The sequence below is a fragment of the Dermochelys coriacea genome, chromosome 1 (genome assembly GCF_009764565.3).
Source record: "Dermochelys coriacea isolate rDerCor1 chromosome 1, rDerCor1.pri.v4, whole genome shotgun sequence".
NCBI classification, from domain to species: domain Eukaryota; kingdom Metazoa; phylum Chordata; order Testudines; family Dermochelyidae; genus Dermochelys; species Dermochelys coriacea.
This window is the reverse complement of record NC_050068.2, coordinates 152,192,013-152,216,540: the sequence shown is the minus strand read 5'-3', so window position 1 is coordinate 152,216,540 and position 24,528 is coordinate 152,192,013. Positions and strand designations below refer to the sequence as shown.

The window sequence follows — 24,528 nt, the reverse complement described above, 5'->3', positions numbered from 1 at the left end:
TTAAGCCACCATTGCAGGTCAAAGGACTAAGCACCATCATTCTGACCATTGTCACAAGCAAAGAATACATCACATCTACAAGGCCTTAGTCGAAAGCTCAGCCATTTGAAATGTACAATATATTCCAAAACGTGCCTGAAGGAGAAGGTGAAACAGCACTGCCCCCAGAAATCAACATGAACCATTTCTACTGAACGTACTACATGCTTTGTGTACAAAGTTCTTTGAACAACTGAAATCAGCTATTTTTTGCCTCACTATGTGGATATACACCTTTCGATATTAGTTTTCCCAGCCTCAGAGACATGATGTCACTTTAGAGGAAGTGTTGAGGGTTAGGGAGAAGAAAATCAGGTAATCTTTCCTATTCAAGAAACTTTGCCACTGTGCTCTATGTTAGATGAAGTAAACAGTTTGACAACAATTGGACACACAACTCTTCACCCACCACCTGCATTTGGAAACTTCCCACCCATCATGATCTTGACATAGTTTCAGAATCATCACATTACATAATATTTCTCAAAAAGAAAAGCAGTACTTGTGGCACCTTAGAGATTAACAAATTTATTAGAGCATAAGCTTTCATCGGATGAAGTGAGCTGTAGCTCACGAAAGCTTATGCTCTAATAAATTTGTTAGTCTCTTAGGTGCCACAAGTACTGCTTTTCTTTTTGCGAATACAGACTAACACGGCTGCTACTCTGAAACCTGTCCTAATATTTCTGATACTGAAATGGATGCTAGAAGCAGGAGGCAGATATTGCATGTTCTCTGCTGACATCTAGTGGACAGTAAGGAAAATTGATGGCTTTCTACACCCTTCCCCCTCAACTTCAACACACAGTTTTTCTTTTCTGAGTGGACTAAACTGAATCACAAACACATAAGGCAATGAGTTTGTTTTATAAATAAGGCAAACATCACTTTTTCAGAAAACTGGGGAAAAAAGGCATTAAATCAGACACATCTATTATCTGCATTTTATACGAATCACTCAAATATTAGCTTAATGCGAACATACAATGTACATCAGAACTGATATCACAATGCTTGAAGTCTGCATGTATGTCATCATCTTAACCGTGTGGCTCAAGGGCAGACTGAGAACCTGCCATGTGGGCTTTAGCTCTGTAAACCCTTTCTCTAAATCTACCAGAGTTACTCTAGCATTCCCTAAACCTCTGTGTGAGGATCCAACCCTTTCAGCTTTCACCACTCTAGACACCATCTATAGGGACTAGGAAAGTTAGCACAGAGACTGGGGCGGATATTAAGAAGGTTCTGGAATCAGGTTCTCCCTCTTCCCCCTTCAGTGTTCTCTCTCTCAGAAGATTTGTTAGGTTACTCTGGCATTTGCTTTGAAGCTTTTAGGCCAGCACAGTCATGCCCTCTTTCCCCAAAGAGACCTCCATTCATTTTTTTGCTGCACCAAAAACAAGTCAGCCATTTTGAGAGAGATCCCTCCCCACTACCATGTGACGGGGCACTACTGAAGGGAAAAGGGAGGCAGCTTCTTGATGTGTCATTTACACAGATTGAAAGCAGAACGCACAGGGCACATTATTCTCATTTCCTGTCCCAGTCGTTTTGCTAGTCCTACTACAGTGTAGCAGCAGGACAAAGAAGTGTTCTTTGGTTCTACCTGCAGCTGAGGAAGCAAAGATGTAGCAATCCAGAATCAGGAAGCAATCCAGATACAGCACTTCCTGTCCTGGAGGTGGAGCTATGCTAGGTAAAGCTGTTCAGTAATAAGAAGCACATCTGGGGAACATCAGTGGGAAGGACTGTACAAACTGTTTGGAGCGTAAGGGGAAAGGAAAAAAAATAGAAGAGGGGGAAGAGACAAAGGGTGATGGAGGAAAAACCACAGGAAAAACAGGAGACAACAAAAATAAAACAGAGAAACAAAAATAAGAGGGAGGAAAGGTGGTGGCAGAGATAAAACAAACAAAGCATCCTGAGCACCTCTGGTATGTCACAGAGCAATCCCATTTCAAACCTTCCTCCTCTTGGCATCTCTCTTTCCACTCCCTTCCTGTTACCCAGTGTTTCACAAACATTTGACAGCTGAGCCTCTTTAGGAAAATGAAAACAATGGTGTTTCCCCATTCCCCACTGTGCTGTATACTATTAAAGACCTACCCATCTTAATGTAAACATCTCCCATGCCCCTTCCTCTCTCCAGCAGCTACGCCTTTGCACCAACGCACACTTTGGGAAATAAACACCTCCTCTCCTGTCTTACACATTTTGAGTAAGTCAGTTGTTAACCATGTTGACATTGAAAGTATCCTCATAGACATCCAACTCAGCACCCACTGAAATTACCAGGGCAAGGTCACACTTCACAGTTTTTGTTTCAGGCTGGCTGCCATCTCAGGCAGGTGCCTTTGCATTTGTTGCATGTGCTTCATGGTTGGAGGGTTTGCTTTCTGACCACAACAGCGAGGGATCTGCTTTTTTCCTTTTCCAGTGAAAGCTGTGATTCTGAAGAACAAGGAGGGCTTGTCTGTGCCCATCTGGTTAATTCTACATATCCCCCTTCCCTTAAGGAGGTGCGGTGGAGGGGCTGAGCGTGGAAGGGTGTGGGGATGGAGTGTGGGTAGGGCCACAGGCAGAAGAGGCAGGACAGGGAGTTAGCCTCCCCCCAGGGGAAGCTTCACCTGCTGCCCATGCCTCAAACATTTGGAAACACTGTCTCTGCCCACCCAGAGAGATTCCATGTGCTAGTGCCTGTATCTGGGCTCTGCTGCTGGTTCCCACTAGGCAGCTAAGCACACTCCACCTTTTGTTACAGCTTCCCTTGCTCCCCCTCAATCTACCTCACCAAATAACCCAACTTTCTCCTTTACATGCCACAAACCTGACTCAATCATTCGATGGAAACTGGACCTGGCAGAATCCACTGCTGCAAGCCCACAGTGTACAGGAACAACGGGTACTGGCTAAATCACACACATGCAACATTTGGAAGATGGTAAACTGTGTGGGGAAAGCCTGTCTTTGTATGTGTTGGAACAGCATCTAGCACAAATGCACCCCAGCTTCTGACTGGAACCTCTAGTTGCTACTATAATATAAATATGAAATAACTATACGACTTTCAAACTTCTGCTGCAAAAAAATCCACAGGCATTAGCCATTCAGAAGTATCTCTGTAGCTGCCTTTTGCCTACAATGGCCCCTGATTACCTTGCACGCATAGGTCTTTGCCATTATTACCTAGCTGGGGCTACAAAATTTGCTTCACAGAAACTCCTCCAATCTGCTTCTACACTAGAGCTCATCAGTGTCAAGGAGACACATCAATCTCCTCTTGTTTTTCTTGATCCCCACCCAAATCTCTCTTCTGAACTGCAACCATGGGTTTTGAAATGTCTCTTATCCCTTTCAAAGACAGATATCAGCAGAGATGTACCCACTCCCGCCCACTCTGAAGATAAAAGCACACTTCTGTTCATCTTTCACATGGATCGTTAAAAAAGTATCGATTATATAATCTTGTACCAGATCAATCGACAATTTAACGTCAAACAATTACCATCTGGCGGTGTAAATTACTGCAGACGACTAACAACAATTTAAGTTTCTCCCCTCCCTCACCTATTTTTCCACCCATTTCTAGGGAAGAAAAAAATCTCTCCCCCCACTTTTGTCCACAGGTTTTTTTCCAGTCGGCTCAAATTAAGAAGTTAAATGCCAGAAAAGGGTTGGGGAGCATGGAAACTGAAAGAATGGACTCTGCCATCCAGCTAGGCAACAGGACTGTTCTTGCTCCCACTGATGTAAATGGGAGTGTTGCCATTTCCTTAAGAGGAGCAGGATTGGGCCTCCCTACCAAGGATGCTTCCTGTTTGAGAGAGACCACGAGACTTATAATACATAGAAGTTTTAACTACATTTTTATTCAGCTATTTGAAGACAATTACCAGCCCTTTAGTACAGCTCATTTATAGTCTAAGTCTGTTTATACCTTAGAGAGGCATGCTACATTAGGGCTTACTACATTACAGTATATTCAGAGTTAGAAACAAAAGAGCCATGATGATTACTAATGCTTTGTTCTGCTTATTACTTATTAGTAAAATATTGCTTGACATGGGTTTCAAAAACACACCCCAGAACAGGCAGGGAGACATAGAATCCTACAAACCACCATTATCAATTTCACACTGAGAGGGAAAGAGCGAAGGACGTTCCACACCAATGTGCCCATGGTATATCTGGAGTTTCATCATTAGGAGTAAATTATAAACTATTAAGGGCAAAAGAAGGAAGCTCTCTCTGCAGATACTTCAATGATCAATATTCAATTGAACAGGAGTGAAAGTATGACCAACTCCTAATTCTACCCACAAGCAATCTCAAGGTTTATTCTTATTTCTAGCCCTCTGTTACAGCTTGTAACGTTCCATCCTGTAATTAGGTCCAAATGTCTTTTTTCTCTTTTTTGAGGAAAGGGGGATGCAGGGGGATCAGGACATTGCTGAGCTTCTGGCTTGAAATGCAACAATGCTGATGGACCTTGCTATTGATTGTAATCATGCATGCAAGATGTCTGTACTTTCCATCTTCATTATATTTACACACTGCACTTAGCCAGGCAGATGTGTATTGTCCTACACCTTCCTCTCCACATTTCCTCCTCCCAGCAGGGTCAGAAAGAGGCATGGCACCACAGACGTCGACCTGATTAATGAAGCAGTTCTCTCATCTGATCTGAAACTGCCGCGTCAGCCTAATTCTATATCCAGATTGACCTATGTGTCAGGCTCAATAGACTAGAACACGGTGATGTGTGTCCATCCCTAAAGGCTGAAAAATAAACATTTTGTTAAAAATACATAATCTGTTATGTTAGTCTGGCCCTTTGGTTTTTCCCAGGTCTGTGACCCCTGCCTTACTATTGGCATTCTGCTTAATCCAAGACCTTCTCAGTAAACTTCAGGGTAACATCAGAGGATAAATATACCTTAATCAAGACTTAGTATGAAGCAATTTTATATGAACCATGTGAGTTTACCTCCTACCAATTTCCTGAATCTTTTCCAGGGGGTGAGGTAGGTGGATGCTAAGTCTGGCAGAATATAGCCCACAACTCTGATTCTGTTGCTTTAGTTTTAGAAGCAGAGTTGCCCCGTAGTGAATTAATCTAGGTTAGCAAAGCTACTTAACAAGAGATTAGCTGATCTGAATGCAATACCACTTTGCAATAATTTTAAAGGACAGATGTCTCCTTTGTGTATTTCAATTTTAAAGTGAGAGCAGTGCAGTTCAAGGTGGTCTGCTTTGTTCAGTTCATTCCATTTTTTCATGAGAAAACCTCATCTTTGCCATCCAGATTCTGCCAGCATGATAGCGTTAGTAATAAAAAGGTAATTTCATCATAAGGGCTTTCTTAGACTACAAGTTCCTTCGAGGAGGGGCCATGTCTATAATGGTGTACAACAATGATATGAGCCTGAATGCAGTCCCTGGGCTTTGCCATAAACATTAATACAAAAGGCTATACAATAAGCGTCTTAAAGCAATGGTCTGTCTTTTCATCTATTTGTAAAATGCCATGCACACCTACCGTATGGCACTGTATAAATAATTGAAAGGCACAGTCAGGATGTTTTCTGAGATCGGGGGTGCAAGTATAGCTTTCACAACAAGTGTCACTGACCTCATTCTTTACTACTATAGTTATAGCATACAAGAGCCTTAGAAACATTAGGGCATTTAAAAGTGACCTCAGAGAGGAAACAGCACAAATATGTACATTAGGACATAATCTAAATTGTTGAAATTCTTTTATTAATATCCGTAAATCGTGCAATTCATGTCCCCTCTTTCTTGCTTTTCTCTATTGGGCACTAGCTGATATTATGGGAGCTCCAAGCAAACCTTCACTGTTGGGGGGCTGTGAATCACAGATTAGAAAATGTGTTTGAAATTTATCTGCGCATTCCTTTGTAGCCCACAGCCTGCCCTGGAACCTGGGTCTCCCTGGTTTGCAGATCAACAGAGAGAGAAGGACAGACTGTGCAATTAGACAGGCTTTAAAGAAGAATCTCAATGCCAGCCCTGTGAATGGTACAGCTACAGAAAACCTATGTTGTGCTACAGGGGACAATGAGTTCCTGTCGATATTGTCTCTTACGTTTGGGCAAATTGGTTAACCTCCCTGTGCCTGGTTCCTGGATAACACCATCTACCTGACAGGGGTTTTGTTTGGCTTACATGTCTGTAAATGCTTTGAAATCCTCAGCTGAAAGGTCCTGTACAAGTAGAATTCTTCTCTCCTGTCATTCAAAAGCTACCAGAACATTAAGGATCTTCTGTTTATCCTCAACAAATACAAGCAACTCTTACTGTGACATAACATTCTTTAAATTTCAAACCCTCTGCTATTTTATGCAGTAAAATAATTTAAAAATTATCTGATAATCAAACACAAGCGCTTATTGACTCATCTCTTCACTCCTTGATGCGCTGAAAGGTTGAAGTGTGTTCACAGCTATCTGTGAACTTTGCAGGGTTTTTGCTCATTACGAAAGGAGGGGCTATGAGTAGCTATACTTTACATTTAAAAATAAACAAACATAGTTCATGAGGGGAGCAAGTACATCTGGGCACTTGAGACACCCATCCTTCCTCTGTATATTCTTCTCCCGGAGTAGCTCAGGTCATGATCAAGTCAATCATCATGATAAACAGTGGCAGAGGTATAAATCTGATCAATATGTCTTCCATTCGAGGCTGTCATGGGGCCAGTGACCTTTCAGGAAGGATCAAGGCCTAACTGGCCCCATGACGACCCTATGGGCTACACCTGGGAGCAATCAGGTGTTCCAGGTGGTACCCGTTAGCTCACAGTAATGGAGCAGCTGAGATAGAACAGTACAAAGAAGGAAGTTGGGTAGCGGAAGGAAGAGAAAGGGAAGGCTCTCTGGAGATGGTCTGCAATTGTTGCAGGCTGGGAGGAACCCACCAGATGTACAGTAGGCCTCTGTGGGGGCAAGCCCTGAACAAGTACTTGCAGTTGACAGTAAGAGCCCCAAAGAGTTGGCAGGGTCCTCGGGGAAGGGAGACAATGGGTAGCACCTGCAATTAGGCATGGGGAAGAGAGCTGACAGAGGCCTCCAGACCAGAGAGTCCTACAGTTTTGAAACTGGCTCCTGAGAAGGGAGCAGGAAGGTGAAGATCATTGAAGGAGAGATTCCACATGAGAGGAAGGAGAAGAGTTCTCTCCCTGGGGGAACCCACGCAAATCAGTGCAGACTCCTATAGAGGGGGAGCCCTGAGTTAGGGCGTAGTGATAACTGGGGGAGTTGTAAATTAGAGCCTACAGCAGACTGGGAAAAAAACTCACAGGGAGCAGATTAGGTTCCGGTGGGGTGGGGGAGGTGGTATTGAGAAATGAGAGTAGGGAGACCCCAGAGGTAAGCTGCTAGCGTCCTGGGCGAAGGGAGGCAATATGGAGAATGCTGCTTGAGAAAAAGCTATTAGTTTGTCCCAAGAGGGGCAGAAGCAGATATTATTTGGATCTCTTTGGGTTGGACTTACAGCTGGACATTTCATTATCCCAGAAGGGATTTGGGCTTTGTGACCTGGCCAGAGGGCTGACCCACAGAAGAGCCAGCAAAAGGCAGATGGCCATCAGGAGGTGCCGGAGCAGAGGATAATGGCAACGAGGGGAGGCATTAAGGGCTAGTGTGCCCCCATCACAGAGACAAATGTTTTAGGACTGATGTGTTAGGACAGATACAGGGCAAGTAGTACTAACCTTTCAGGTTTTAGAATCCACCTCCTACCAACTTTCAAGCTGAGCCAAGATCTGCTTCCCCAAATAGTTATATTTAAACATCTTTAAAGAGTCTATATACACAGAGCAACAAAGCTACACTCACTTTATCAGCTAACTACTAAAAGCATAACTTGGCTTCCTCACGGGCCTGCTAAGAGTTTTAAGATTTGCCCTGGAGACAGCATGATGACTACAGTGCCAGTATTAATAACGTGACGTAATTAGCAGGAGGATGATAAAAACCAGGTCTTTGCCTTTCATCCATGTAATAAAGAATTCAGGTGGCCAGAATAAAAAAAAACTTCTGTCAGTTAGTATTTACTGTGGCAGCTTTGCTTAAACAAATAAAGCATCATCCATCACCCCTGCCTTCAGAACACAAACAAATCCACGATTTTGAATGGCTGCAGAAGAAACAGCAGTAAAGGAAAGATCCTGTCTTGCCCTCTATTTGAGGGCCTGAAATTATTCAGAAAACAAGAGTTTGCTTGAGACTGCCTTTTAAAAAGGGACAACAGGGAAAGTGGTCCCTGGACCATTTGTGGGTAGTCTGCAGAGCGCTAGCTGGTCCAATAGACCTGATCAACAGCCCACTGAAGTAAATGCAAGGATTCCCTCTGACTTCATTGAGTTTTGAATTAGGCCAATGGTGCTAACCCTTGTTTCCAGTTGCTAAGTCACAGTATAAAGTTAAAAGTACATTTTAATAATTTTCCTAAAATTACTTTTCCATGTAAGCAATTGCTGTTATTGTCAGAGACTGTAAGCTCTTTAGGGCACGCAGTGTCTTTTGTTAGCTGTTTGTACAGCGCCTAGCACAACGGGGGTCTTGGTCAATGACAAGGGGTCCTCGGTGCTACAGTAAAACAAATACAGTCAAAGGAAGAGGAGATAGTTCATGTAATAACGAATGGGAGAGGAAAAATCCACAGGGCAATCTTTCTGTTAAAATGTAGTCCACACTAATAAAGAGTCTGAGAACCCCTAACTTGACATACGTAAAGTGTTGCCTTCAGTTTTGGAAAGAAGCTCTGATCACTGTTTGACCAGTAAGATGAGGAATTTCCTTATGCTAATGACTAGAGCTCTGGGAACACTGCAACTACATGGGGAAAAAAATTACTCCAGACTCTGAAGTTTCATTTCTTTTGATCTAAGAACGAAGTGAGAAAATGCATAATTAATCTTCAGACTATAGAGCAATGGAAATACAGGTTTAGCTTATCCAAGTCATGACTCAGATGAGAAGCATATTTTTAAAAGACTGTATATATGAGGATGAGTGGGGGAGGATGTATACATAAAGCGTGGCTCTTGAAGGAAATTTTGCTCATTATTTATGACTATACTTTCATTTTCTTTTGGCAAAATTCTAACATGTCAGAACTAGAAAGAGGTATTCATAGTTAAAGTTTTCAGAATTAAGAACCACTTGAGAAATTCAAACTATTGTAGAGGGCAATTTTAAGACTTAGAAATATTCAGCCAAGTACTGAGATTAGCTGGATCTTATAAACCACAATTGGAAGTTTTCAAGAGGAAAGCAGGGAGAATACCCCACATCAGATAACTTTAACTAGGCCAGCCACATACATATAGCAATTCCTAAAGCAATATGGAAACCCATATCTTTTATGGCAGAGATAGCTTGGATTTATAGCACTCTAGGGATCACGTCTGCTCATTAGAGTGCTACAGATGCCCTAGAATCCTTATTACATCAACAACAGCTACTGATGTCAATACACATTTCTGGTTGACCAGTGAAAGCACAACCTTTCAGAGCACAGTTCATCAAAGCGAAGAGAAAAAGACAATGTCAATTAACATGAGAGGAAAGGGGTAGTTTAGAAAATACAAAACACTATTAACTGCATAAGTAGAACAAACTAGGTATTCACCTATCCTCTTCCACATGTCTATGGTCACCCTCCACAGAAATGATTTGGGAAGAAAGTTCTGCCCTGGAACACTGGAAGTTACAATTCCTCCATTTGATCCTTTGGTTCTCCCTCCTGGTCACTGCTCACACATCACAATGAATGAAAGCTTCTTTTTCTCTCAACGAATCCTGTATACTCCACAGTACCAAGAAAACCGCATTAGTGTCAAGAAAAGGAGTACTTGTACTGAATGCAACCGATGAAGTGAGCTGTAGCTCACAAAAGCTTATGCTCAAATAAATTCGTTAGTCTCCTAGGTGCCACAAGTACTCCTTTTCTTTTTGCATCTACAGATTAACACGGCTGTTACTCTGAAACCTAGAAATTGACTGATAGCCAAGTTTCATTTGAGCAGACCGTTTTCCCTGTAGTACTGCGATTCCCCACAAAGCACCTGAGCATTCATGCAGATGTTCAATCAGCCTGTTAAGTTCAGGGGTAAACTACAGTTTGCTGTTGCGAGAACCACAGCATTCCTATATTATTATTATCTATTTGTATTATTATAGCGCCTAGGAGCCCAAGTCATGGACCAGGACCCTATTGTACTAGGTGCTGTACAAACAAAGAATAAAAAGACAGTCCTTGCACCAGATAGCTTATGTTCTAGGCAAGAGACAACAGCTGGATAGACAGACCGACCGATGAGGGAGTACAACAATGAGACAATACTGGGCAGCATAATAACGTCCCAGCATACCAACAGCCTAACTGCTGTCAAGTTTTTTGTAGGCTTCAGGGTCACAGAGAGTTTTAAGGAGAGATTTAAAGGAGGATAATGGTTTAACTTTTGTAGAGATCAGGACCAGCATAATCCAGCCCCGTTGACCCTTCTTCCATGCAGCTAGCATCAACTTTCTGAAATGTGGACGTGTAACATTGATCCGGACATCCATTTACTATGCAATAACTTATAATGCCTAATGAAGTCCATTCGTACCCTCCTCATGAGTGGCATGTATACAACTACTGGGGAAACCTGGCCAAATCTTAGTCACTCATGCCTTCTGTTTCAGGGTACTCTGACATGAGCTACAAAGTCCATGCTCCCAAGCGAAGTGTGTTTTTTGGTTCACTCCCTACCACATATTTCCATCTAGACCACGATCAGTTTCCAGTTCTGTTTTGCCATCTCCTCACACACCACTCTAACAAATCTGTTGTGTGAACAGTAGCGTAAACCTACTTCCTGCTGACAAATATGAACCATTAACATTACCAACACCTTTCTAAAGACCTCTGAGGCTGATGCTAGGCAACAGGATAGTGCAACGTATTAGCAGTGAATAGACGTCACAGCAAAGCAAAGAACTTTATTGCATGTTAATTTTACCAGAAGGTTGAATACACACATCCTGTAGGTTGATTGCTGTGAAGAATTACCCTGGGATGAACAACTGTTCTCCCCCTCAGAAGATGGTGGACCTGAAAAATTACGAGAGTTCTTGGGCAGCTGTGTATTTGATTCACTGGCAGCAGCAAGCTGGCTGAGATAAATCAGTGGCACTGCTATGGGTGCCCGCATGGCCCCACAGTATGCCAACATTTTTATGGCTGACTTAGAATAACGCTTCCTCAGCTCTCATCCCCTAATGCCCCTACTCTACTTGTGCTACATTGATGACATCATCATCATCATCATCTGGACCCATGGAAAAGAAGCCCTTGAGGAATTCCACCATGATTTCAACAATTTCCACCCCACCATCACCCTCAGCCTGGACAAGTCCTCACAAAAGATCCACTTCCTGGACACTATGGTGCTAATAAGTGATGGTCACATAACCACCACCCTATACTGAAAACCTACTGACTGGTATGCCTACCTACATGCCTCCAGCTTTCATCCAGACCACACCACATGATCCACTGTCTACAGCCAAGCTCTATGATACAACTGCATTTGCTCCAACCCCTCAGATAGAGACAAACACCTACAAGATCTCTATCAAGCATTCTTACAACTACAATACCCACCTGCTGAAGTGAAGAAACAGATTGACAGAGTCAGAAGAGTACCCAGAAGTCACCTACTACAGGACAGGCCCAACAAAGAAAATAAGAGAACGCCATTAGCCATCACCTTCAGCCCCCAACTAAAACCTCTCCAACGCATCATCAAGAATCTACAACCTATCCTGAAGGACGACCCATCACTCTCACAGATCTTGGGAGACAGGCCAGTCCTTGCTTACAGAAAGCCCCCCAACCTGAAGCGAATACTCACCAGCAACCACATACCACATAACAAAAACACTAACCCAGGAACCTATCCTTACAACAAAGCCCGTTGCCAACTGTGTCCACATATCTATTCAGGAGACATCATCATAGGGCCTAATCACATCAGTCACACTTTCAGAGGCTCGTTCACCTGCACATCTACCGATGTGATATATGCCATCATGTGCCAGCCATGCCCCTCTGCCATGTACATTGGCCAAACTGGACAGTCTCTACATAAAAAAATAAATGGACACAAATCAGACGTCCAGAATTATAACATTCAAAAACCATTCGGAGAACACTTCAATTTCTTTGGTCAATCGATTACAGACCTAAAAGCGGCAATTCAACAAAAAAACTTCAAAAACAGACTCCAAGGAGAGACTGCTGAATTGGAATTAATTTGCAAACTGGATACAATTAACTTAGGCTTGAATAAAGACTGGGAGTGGATGTGTCATTACAGAAAGTTAAACTATTTCCCCATGTTTATTCCCCCCCACTGTTCCTATCACGTTCTTGTCAACTGCTGGAAATGGCTCACCTTGATTATCACTACAAAAGGTCGTCGTCCCCCCCGCCCCCAACTGCTGGTAATAGCTCACCTTAAGTGATCACTCTTGTTACAGTGTGTATGGTAACACCCATTGTTTCATGTTCTCGGTGTATATAAAATCTCCCCACTGTATTTTCCACTACATGCAGCCGATGAAGTGAGCTGTAGCTCGCGAAAGCCTATGCTCAAATAAATTTGTTAGTCTCCTAGGTGCCACAAGTACTCCTTTTCTTTTTGCATATACAGATTAACACAGCTGCTACTCTGAAACCTAAGATAAATACTGAAATTCCACTTGGTCCTGAATTAGTACTGTGATTGTTACAGAATAAAACTATTTGTACCTGCCACAACGATCTCCTATCTTAATAGAGGAATAAGAATTAGACAGAAACCATGTTTATACCCAATATATGCGAGAAAAATATAATCTGTGTCGTTACTGTTGTAACTTTCACAACGTGTCAGAGGAAGTCTGATTCATCTGTGTTCAGAGCTAGGCTAGTTTATATAGCCAACCTTTCAGAAGTGATAGGATTTTTTTTTTCAGTGCTAATTGTTTGTTTGTTCCAAGCTCTTTCCAATGCTTGAAAATTGCCCTGCTCTCACCACACAGAGTTCCATGTAATCTGTTTTGATGAATAGGCTTTCTGGATGTATTTCCAGGAAGAGGCGCTTTATTTGGCCTCTTAAATGTACAACACTCTATTTACCCCCCTGCCCTTAAATGTAGCTGCTGTGAAAGATGCTTGTAAAACAAGCATTAAGAGCTTGAATAAAACCAGAGATAAAGGTTAACTCTTACCTAAAACAACCTACACTATCTTCTCTTGGGCATGAAATCTGTGGCAGCTCAAACTACAGCAGCAGCCAATGAAACATTGGGACCATAAAAGCGTTTTTCATCTTCATGCTAGGTGAAGATTTTTCGAAGCAGTCGTAACAGTTTATTTTAAATAATTGCTCAGTAGGGAAGATATCAAACCTATTGAGATATACACAGAGTGAAAGCCTATGAGCTGCTATCTTTGTGATGCTGTGTTCCACACTAATAACTGTGAAGCCCAAATACTTCCTCCTCCTCAGAAAAGGTAACCATTGATGCTAATTAACAGAAGAGAAAGAAGAAAAGGCATTAAAGATCTATTAAAAATAAGGGAAAAGACCACTAATTCCCACAAAAAGCATTGCAGCAAGAGAAGGTAGTTTGTTTTTATACACTTTTTTTTTGGCAGCTGCCCAGTAACAATCATTCCTTCAATCTTGCTTTAACACAAGGGTAGTCATAAACCATTTTGGATACATGGGTCACACGGTGCTTACATATTGAGACCCTGGGCTGCAGCTCTCCCAAGGCTGCTGCTTTTTGCCTGCCAACATAACATGTTGCTTCAAGCACTGACCCCTTTGCTGGCCTGCTCATTGAAGTTCTTATCTCACACTCCTTTGTGGGCTGATACACTCCATTATTCCTGCTGTGCCCTCGGCCTGTCTTTTTTTGCCCAGAGCTCCATGTGTGAAAATTTAGACTTCAAGGACTGTGCCAGGCTTCATTAAAAGTGTGGGAGGCCCCCCACTCCCTTAATCAACAATCTGTGAAAATTGGCATCGCTTTCACCAACAATCCATTAAAACACATAAACTGCATGAAAATCTAAAGTGAGAAAGTTTCTCCATACCTAAAATTTCATCATAAATAAAATAAACTTGATGCCTTTTGAAGGAATCTGTTAGATGGTTTTAAATTGAAAAGCAATTGCTTCCCTCTCTAACCTGCTTCCCACCAGAAAACCCCCCAATGCATCACAAAATGCAGAGTTAATGAGATTTGTCCAACGTTCTGTGGTAGTCGCTATTACAGACAGCACCTGAATAAACTATTTCATAGAAAGAAAATTGTGTAACCAAATGCATCAGCGGTGCTTAACCAGCCTGTAACTCACCCCTCCCATGTAGCTGGGACCTATCTAGGACTCTTCCCATATAGCTATATGGGAAGGGCAGGATAGTTGCAATCCCCTGACATCCCTTCACAAGCCCCAGGTTGAGATCTATGGAACAGAGACAATCACACAAATATTAAAAGCCTTTGTTTCTGCAGCAGTATAGCATAGAAAGTCTCTACCTCTTAAACAATCCAGTATCCAAAAGTACCATAGAATCACTGAATAGTCTCTTTCAGGATCCAAAGGAACTCCATTAGCAAATTGTTTTCTTGAGTGTTGTTTCACTGGGCTTATCATTATTAATGGATTTTTATTCTGGATTTCTAGTATAAGACAAGTCACAAGGCCATATTCAATGTAAATACTAGTGTCCCCTTTCCATACCATGGAAGAACATCTGTGGACACCCCAAGACTTCCTCAACATAGAAACCAGATATTAGATCTGGCCCTCATTTTGAGGTAGCCTTTTTCATGGGGAAAAACATTCGTAATCTAAGTTCAGCAAGAATTTAAAACAATATACACAGATGGGTATTTATTAATAACTACAAGGTCACAATTTCATTGCTCCTGTTGCTGAGTTCACTGCACACACCAGGGGCGCCTGGTGGGCTGGCTGTCAGGAAATCAGACAAGCAAGCCAGCCAGCTGGCCTGCCTGCCTGGCTTTCAATGAAAATTTTGTCTAAATTGACACGTTCACGCGGAACACTTCATGACATGCTCATGTGGAACATTGAGATTCTGACCAATCAGATCTGTCCCATGGAAAACATTCCATCGGAAAATTTCCAGCCATTCTACCCTTAACTATGTGTCCCTCACCACTCCAAAGGCTCTGCATGCCTCCCATTGCTCCCTCCTCAGCATACAGAAGCTTCTCAGTGGGATTGTGACATAAGAGGAAAATCAGCTAGTCTTGCCCCGCCTCCCTAATGTGATTGTGACCTAAGAGGTAAATCAGACAAATACCTGATTTTAGTGGAAATCAGGCTTTTCCAACTTTCTGATTGTCATCAAAATCAACAGAGTTCTTCCAATTGATACTTAGAACATTACCTGAAATTTTGAATTGATTAAATGCAGCCTTTGAAAGTTATCACATTACAGACAGACAAGCAGAGAAATGCCAGAGAGCGCTGAGTAAAACTATTTAGATTTTTTAAAGACACACACAAAGAATAGCAATAACTAACAAAAAGGCATTGTGCTTTAGCTTTATAGGATCCAGACAGAATTGTATTCCAGCACCTGTAAGGAGAAACTTTCAACTAGGCTTTGAATTATAATCAATTGAAACCAATATGCACTGAAATATGCAAGACACTCAGTTTCCAAACGGATGAAAAGAGAAAGATGCCCGAGAAATATCTGGTTTCAGAGTAGCAGCCATGTTAGTCTGTATTCGCAAAAAGAAAAGGAGTACTTGTGGCACCTTAGAGATTAACAAATTTATTAGAGCATAAGCTTTCGTGAGCTACAGCTCACTTCATCAGATGCATTTGGATTTTCCACCAAATGCATCCGATGAAGTGAGCTGTAGCTCACGAAAGCTTATGCTCTAATAAATTTGTTAGTCTCTAAGGTGCCACAAGTACTCCTTTTCTTTTTGAGAACTATCTATTTATATTAAAAGCACCACAAACCACCAGTTGTTAAATGATCAGAATCCCTCATTTCTGGGCTGATACAGAGGAAATCCATTACTAAAAATAAATGTAAAAGAAGGAGGAAGGGGTACATTTTGAAAGTGTGTGTGGTTGTTAGCTATCATTGGAAAGCAAAACAGTATACACTGCTTTAAAAAAAAATATAACCCTAAATGAGATCATTTTTTGTATCTAAAAAGTCATGGGCAGAACATTTGTTGCTCAGGAGAAAAGGAATTACTGCCATAAACTGGTCAAGAGAAATAAAAGCTTGATGCATCTCATATCCACTGAGATTTAATTTGGGCCAAATGCAAACTAATGGATATAGGAGGTCTTATGTATGGAACACTTAAAGTTGATCATTTACAATGACGAAGACAGAGGTACAACAGTAACTGCTAGTTTATTTCCCTGTTTATTCATGTCCGCCTGTTTGTTAGAGATGAGAGAGTGACTTAATTCTGCGCCAGTTCTTCCCAAGCCCTGGCAAGAAGCTTGTACCTGAGAGGTGCTGAGTGCATACGACCCACTGTGACTTCAACAGCAGTTGCGAGCGCTCAGCATCTCTCAGGAACAGACCCTTCATCTGCAGGACCTAGGAGCGAGAGAGGTCAAATTAATCAATCAATCAGAATCTTATTCTACGATTAATTTTTCTGTTTGATTTCATATTGTCAAACTTTATTGTGCCTCTTTTACATTGTGGAATGGACACAAAACACATTAGTTTCAAAAGAGATCTACAGTTGTGGATAAAGGCTACAGTAAGAAAAAGGTGTCCGTTTCTGGCCCCTTTAGCTCACTGCTTACTGCACTTCTCCTCAATTCTGGTGTCTTGTAGTCTTTTAGGTTTGCTGTCTCAGCACAGGTTTCAGAGTAGCAGCCGTGTTAGTCTGTATTCGCAAAAAGAAAAGGAGTACTTGTGGCACCTTAGAGACTAACAAATTTATTAGAGCATAAGCTTTCGTGAGCTACAGCTCACTTCATCGGATGCATTTGGTGGAAAATCCAAATGCATCCGATGAAGTGAGCTATAGCTCACGAAAGCTTATGCTCTAATAAATTTGTTAGTTTCTAAGGTGCCACAAGTACTCCTTTTCTTTGTCTCAGCACAGTTTACTTGAATTTTTCCTCATCAAAACAGAACAGAGAAAGTCAGGAGAATGGCACTTGAACTAATACAATCCATCTTTGCTCAATTTCAACTGTCGAGTGATGTCATCATATGGATTTAGTAGCTGGGGGAAGTTGAAGAAAAGATGACACAATTAGATGTACCATTCATTTCTCAGAGGGGGGAAACTTTATTTGAAAATGTCATTGTCAAGCATGACAGTCCCACAAATGTAACCCATCTTAAAAATATAGACACAATTAAAAATAACTGTCTTCCTGCTCCTGAAAAGTTTATCCTCCTCCCAAAATAACAATGATCAAATTCCAAATGTCTCTACTGTGCAATCTGCCAAACAACTGAAGGCGCTGGCTCTGTACAGTCCACTGTTAGCCTGTCTGCTCCACTCTTGAGCGTGAGCAAAGAACTGAAATTAACAAAAATCCTCTCCTTCTGAACTTCAATGCCCATGTCTATTCACATGTAGAAAGAAAGCAGATGGGTAGGAGAGGGATGTTGCAATCTGGAGACACATGCAAACCAAAACACAGCTGCTGGTTCTAATTTTAGGTCTAGTGGACTTCCCTAGATTTAAAGTATGACTCTGGTCACCCTTCCTTAAGCATTAACAGCTGCTGGAATTAATTAGCAGGCTAGTGAGAAAACAAAAGTGGCATTCATTCTTCATTTGGAAGAAGGCACCATCTTCACGCCTTTCCTTTTCCTTACAACAAAAATTCCTCACCTGAAGACCATTCCCTTCCTCTGCCAAGTAGAAGTGGTAGTCACTATTACAGTAAGTGTGGAAGTGCCCAAAATTAAAATGAAGAGTAACAATGTAGAATTCTGAATGCAGCCATGCCAATAGCTGCAGCTCTATGTCAGAATGCCTATTATGCTTCTGGTTTTGAAGAGAGACTTTATTTAGAATGTTGGTTTTGAAGAAAATAACTGCGGAACATAAACTAAAGACAGACAAGGCACATTGCAGAAACCTGTCTTTGCCTTAAGGAAGGGTTAAACACTGTTAATATGAAGTGAAAGTAAAGTTTTCCTTACATAAGCCAGCACCTTTTATTCTCACCATAATCATACCAAGAACTGGTCAGAAAATCTTGACAAAAGCAAACTTACAATGAAAAACAAACAAATGCTTTTGCAAATATCCTTCCCATCCTTTTTCCACCCACTGTAATCATACTGTATCTAACTGAGATGCTAAGACAGGAGTTGAAAGTTGACCTTTATGAGTTATTACACATTTCCAGATGCTGTCAATATATCAGGCCTGTCTGGCCCTTACACTTTTGAAACCAGAACAGCACTTAGTATATCTAGTTAGCTGTAATTGGTCACAGAAGGCTAAAGATGTGGGAAATGTATTGAAGTACATGTACTGAGTATAATATGTTCAACACATAAAGTGCAGATGACCACCTTTTAGCTGTCAGCAGATTACATCAACTTCCGTTCAGTCGTAGATCTCACCAAAGTTATCCATGCCTTTATCATATCCAGATAGATTACTCTATTTGGGACTACAGCTGAAACTTCAGCTACTGCAGAATGTGTCATCCCAATCCATTTCTAGATGGAAATCAATGACTCAGGAAAAACTCCTCCATAAGCACAATATTACCTAGTTGTTCCATTCCCCTCCAACTCCTACCCACACAATCTTTTAACCTCAGCCTCACTCCACCTTCCCTACATGCTCCCTTCCTTGCTTCCCTCCTTTTTCTCCCTGCTCTCCTTACTCCCCATCTTCCTTTGTGTTTCTAACTAATCCCCTCCTACATAAACCCTACCCAAAAGGCTTAACAAAAGCAAGTTGGTGTCACTAACATGATGTTTGCAAGACATCACGTTGTTCACTCTGCATGAATGTTATATCTTATTCCCCTACACTTTGTCTGTCGTCTCTTTTAGACTGTGATCTCTTTTGAGTAAGAACGATCTTTTATTTGATATTTGTACAGTGCCAAAGCACAATGGGGCCCAGTTCTCGGTTTGTCCCTAGAGACTTCTGTAATAAGAAGTGTATTTGGCTTATCTTGCACATTCCTCAGCATCATCTGGTACTGGCCGCATCAGAGACTGGATTACGGGCTACATGGACCATTGGTCTCATTCAACATGGTAGTTTGTGCACCTCTATCCTTGGACTTTAGCCTTGCAACAAGGATGTCAACTAGTGCAAACTGTGATGGGGATTTTAGTTATGTGGTCATATGTCCACAAGGAAAGAGACTGAGACCATAAATTCATTTCATCTATATCAGCAAACATCTATCAGATAGGATGGCTTTTGAACACTAGTGATCAAGTCTGGAATAGAAACAGTGATTTAGAGCGGAAACATCTTCCATTACTGCTCACCTTAGCTGTCCAGTTCTCCATTAATTGTTTAAACATTATGTTTTGAAATATGCTATTCTCTCTTACTAGAATTCTATTCAGCAATTAACAAGATCTGTAATATGTCACTTAGAATAATATTAATATTTTCTGGGGTTAAAATGTGGTTCTGGTTAAAAATATGAAAAGGAAACAAAACTAATACAATCTTCTAATGAATATTAGAAAAACTGTCATTGATAAAACAAACTGCTAGAATACACAACTGTGACGCTCTGAACCTTGGGGGAACACCCAGCACTGCCATATTCATCCTTGTAAAATGATTGTGTGGTATCCAATGCCAATTTTGTCATGTTGGGTGTCTTCATAAGGCTCATGATGCACTGAGCACTGTTATAGTAATTGTTACAGTAATGTTATAGGCTATAATTCCATGTATATAGTTATGAAGCTGAAAATGTATCCTAAATTGCTTAAAATAAGACCAGGCAAAAACTCTCCAAGAGCAGAGAGGCAGTTCACACCTCATCAGGGCAAGGATGGGACAAACCCAGCTCAGCCTCACAGGAACAAAGGACACTGACCTAGGCAGCAACAAAAGAATCTGTTCAAATGAGTCACCACCCTTCCTTTGGTCAGTATGGGACTGCGATGAGGTAATACTTACCTGACTCTGAAGGGGGGAAGGCAAAGCCAAGAGGGAAGAAAGGACATGATAAAAAGGAGAGACATTTGCCATGCTTTTCCTCTCTTTTTCCACCTTCATCTACAGACACCATACCAAGCAACTGAAGTGCTGATCAAAGGGGAGAGCCTGGGAGCAACCCGCCAGCCTGTGGTGAGAAGCATCTAAATTTGTAAGAGCATTGAAAGTGTTAAGAGCAGCTTAGAATGCATTTTGTTTTTATTTCATAAAACAGTGATTTAGAGGGAAAACAACATCTGACTTGATATACTTTGACTTATAATCACTTAAAATATATCTTTGTAGATAATAAATCTGTTTGTTTATTCTACCTGAAGCAGTGGGTTTAGTTTGAAGTGTGTCAGAGACTTCCCTTGGGATAACAAGCCTGGTACATATCAATTTATTTATTAAATTGATGAACTCATATAAGCTTGCAGCGGATAACTGGACACTGCAAGACGGAGGTTCCTAGGGTTGTGTTTGGGACTGGAGATATTGGCTAATGTCATTAGGTTGCACAATGCAAGGAGCAGCTTACATGCCAGAGGCTGTGCGTGAACAGCGTAGGAGTGGGGGTTCTCACAACAGAGCAGGGTAAGGCTGGCTCCCAGAGTCAAGGATCAGTGACCTAGCAGATCACTGTTCTGGATAACACCAGTAGGGAATGTCACACCACCACCTACTGTAGGTCTGATCTTTGCACTCAGAGTGAGTGCAGCACCAGTAAGAATAAAGTAACTTGGATAGGAGTTGGCAGAGCGGCTGCTCACAGCTGGGGTAGGCTAAACTGGGTGCTCAAATCCAGGTGCTGATCACCCAAGCTAATCGTGAAGTGAAGCCATACTGTAATTGTAGATCTGGTGAAATAAGATTCTTCTACAGGGAATCAAAATACATTAATTAAATACAGTACTCTTAAAGAAAGATTCACATAGAAGAGAAATTCAGACTTTGATCTCAGTTGGGCCTCTAGGCACCAACATAATACAAAGTATAACAGTAAATGGTAATTTTTGTGTGACAAAAATCAGTTTCAGGCTATTTCAACCGGCATTCTGAAGACAAATCACTGGAAATCTTGGTAAAATTAAGTTCTTCATATTGAGGTTTACACATAAAATATTCCATTAAATTTGAGAAAATGTATTGTTGTATGGTCTAGTCACCACTTTTAAAGTCAACTGAAAACAAAAATAGGAGCATTTTAGTTACAAATGATATGCAAAAATATATTTCTTGTGGGGATTTTCATTACTAATTTCATGAAATTTTTTAGCTTTAATATGTATAAACAAATGTCTAAGGAAAAGAACTCTCAGACTGGAAATATCAAAGGGCATATTCCAGATCTGCAAACAAAAATGGGTAATTAGAGAGATAAGGTGCCTTCAGCATCATTAGTTTGTGAAGCACAATATAGAACCCTGAAGTAGGTAGTGCTTTCTGAATACTGATCCAACACATAAAACACCAGTGTGCATGTAAATTACAGTCTAATAGCTATATGTGAAGAAGTTGTACAGTAGCATGCAGCTACCTGAATTAAAACCAGAGCAGTCAGCCAGTCAGCTTCAGATTGTGTTTGTGGGTATGGATGCTTGCTTCCAACTGGCAGTTAAGACATTTATTATTAAATCTGGTAGGCAGACAGTGTCCCTACTATGCTTAAATCCATGACAACCAAGAACACATACTTCAAACCAGCTGTTAGCCACACATCACCTGTTTGTCTAAACAGTAAAATTGGAACCTGGCCTCACCTTCCCCCTGCCCATAACTTATTTGCCCAGCTATACTTAGAGGCAGCACATGATTGTATTGTTCCCTTGTAGGAATCAGATGTAACTCCCGCATTCAAATAATACATGGCTTGTGGAATGGTTTATGGCACAAAACAATTTTGTCATCACAGGCTGTTTATGTATTTTTCAGACTTCAAGCTATTTTAAAAAAAGTTCATCTTTCTCCTGCCTTCATCTGATATCCTTCTTTGCTTGAAATATAATAAAACAACTCCGTGGAACAGATGTACAATGATAGCACAGAGTAATCTTCTGATGCTTGGAACTGCCTCTTTCTAGTGCCATTACTGAGGCCCCTCAAGGAAGACTAAGACAGAAAACACCCGCTGTCTTTTCTTTTCACAGTCCTTGTCATTGGTGTTTCCATCCCTGCTCCACTATTTTAAAGTAGAGGCTGGATATTTTCATTATGTTACAACATGAACATTTTAGATACTGGAAGGCACATACAAATATAAACATGATTAAAGAAAATAATTACATGCTTCTGAACATATCAAATGCAAATCCTAGCAAATCTTTATAGATTAAAGACTAATTCAGCAAAGTATTTAAGCACATGCTTAAATCCATCCTTAAACAGCAAAGTACTTAAGCATATGCTTAACGGCAAGCACATTAAGTCCCATTGACTTCAATAAGACATAAGCACACGCCTAATGCTTTGTTGAATAGGGACGGTCTGCTGAATGAAAGCTTAAAGGAAGGAATCATGTCCTAAACACCTCTTCCCCCTCGCTCAGCCCATTCAACACAGACATTTATATAGTCTCTGTGGAAAAACGATATACCGGACTGAATGCACACACAGTACAAGATTAATGCTAATGGGGTCCTAATGAAGCAAACCATAAAAACAAAGCCAAAGAGCTTTGATAAGCTTATCAGAACCCCACATGAGAATTACAGTCCACAACAAACTAGTTCAGTAGTGACTTCCTTGGCAAGCATCCAGCCCAACTCCTGATCGCAGAGGGATATCTGGAGCATTGCCAGAGGTCCAGTTGCTGTCCAGGCCTTTTTTCAATAACTCTGCTGGAGCATCTTTGCTCTGTTGTGGCACTGAGACTTGTCCTCTCCATTAAGTTGCTTAGCTATACAGTCATATATCTTGGCATTCTTGAGGCTGCTGTTAAGGAAGGACTGGATCGACTCCTCTCCCCAGATCTCAAGGAAATCTATAAGCTCTGCATGGATCCACACAGATATACGAAGCATGGCTGCTATAATGCTGAGAAGGGCATGCAACTCTATGAGTGTATCAACACAAATGGGGGAACTCCTAGCTGTGTGCCATCACTTAAATGGGGGAAGTGACATCAAATCAACATGACCCCAGAGCAGTAGAGGGCACACAGGTAAACAGGCAGATCAATCGAGATGCCAAGCAATGCAAAAGAATTGCTAGCAACAGCAAAGTTAATCTGAAATACAAATGCATCCATACAAAACTTCTTCCATACAGATTCATCCTGAAATGAACTTAATCCACTTTGAAGGTGGGTTACCCAATTTGCAAGAAGTGGCCAGTTAATTTGGAGTAAGAATTTTGTCATGTGGACACAGGGTATTTTAATTCGAACCCCCCTCCAAAAGTTAGCATCAACCCTCTTCGTCTCCTCTGTAGACAAGCTCTCAAACTCTCTAAAATAAACATTTGCTATAAACTTCATTTTAGATTATTAAAATAAATAATTGTAACAGTCTACCTTACTTTTAATCTCTCATACCATTTATGTTTTGCATTTCTCTCAGCTGGGACAAAAAAGAAAAAGTCACTTTCAGTTTTGTTTGTCTATTTGTAATCAATTTCAAATTCTGGTTCTCACACTCTAACATTTTCCTTCAATTTTTGGATTGCAGACCTTCAGGGGGATGTTAGTTTGGGTAACCAAACCTGTTCACTGGAATTTTTTAAAATGAATTTGTTTATGTTTTTTGTAAAAAAATATTTTTACCAAATCTAAATATCGAGTCAAATTTGATCTGACATTATCCCTTTAAGTGTCACTTATAGGGAAGGCCCTGTCATTTTAAATCTCTTGGATTCAGAGATTAATTAGTGAGGAAAATGTGCTATAAAATGGTGGTGATATTAAGCGGTTCAATTTAGCCAAGTATATCAATGCACAGTATTAGTGAGGAGAATGTAAAAGATGTGGGTTAGGTGTAAGTCTTTAAGGCTGTTAAGACTTTACCATGCACAGCCCTCAACATCATCTTCCTGATAGTTACTTTTTTCCCTCCCCTCTTCTTTTTTTATATTCTTTATATTTCTAGCCACTGGCACTGTCAAGTTGCCCAAGAATACTCTGTGCTCCCATATCCCTCAAAGGGCCATATTGCGGTGACCTTCCCTCCATTAGGAAGCTGCTCTCCAGTCAGGCAACATCCATTCACCAGAGGTCACTGGAGTGACTGAGTTCACCACCACCCCTCAAAGC

At 41.1% G+C, this 24,528-nt stretch overlaps 1 protein-coding gene across 2 annotated transcripts in view; it reads right to left on the bottom strand.

The window, feature by feature from the left end:
* Positions 1-24,528, bottom strand: part of TSPAN7 (tetraspanin 7) — a 201,181-nt gene that overhangs the window by 37,386 nt on the left and 139,267 nt on the right. The gene's annotated exons all lie outside the window — the stretch shown is intronic.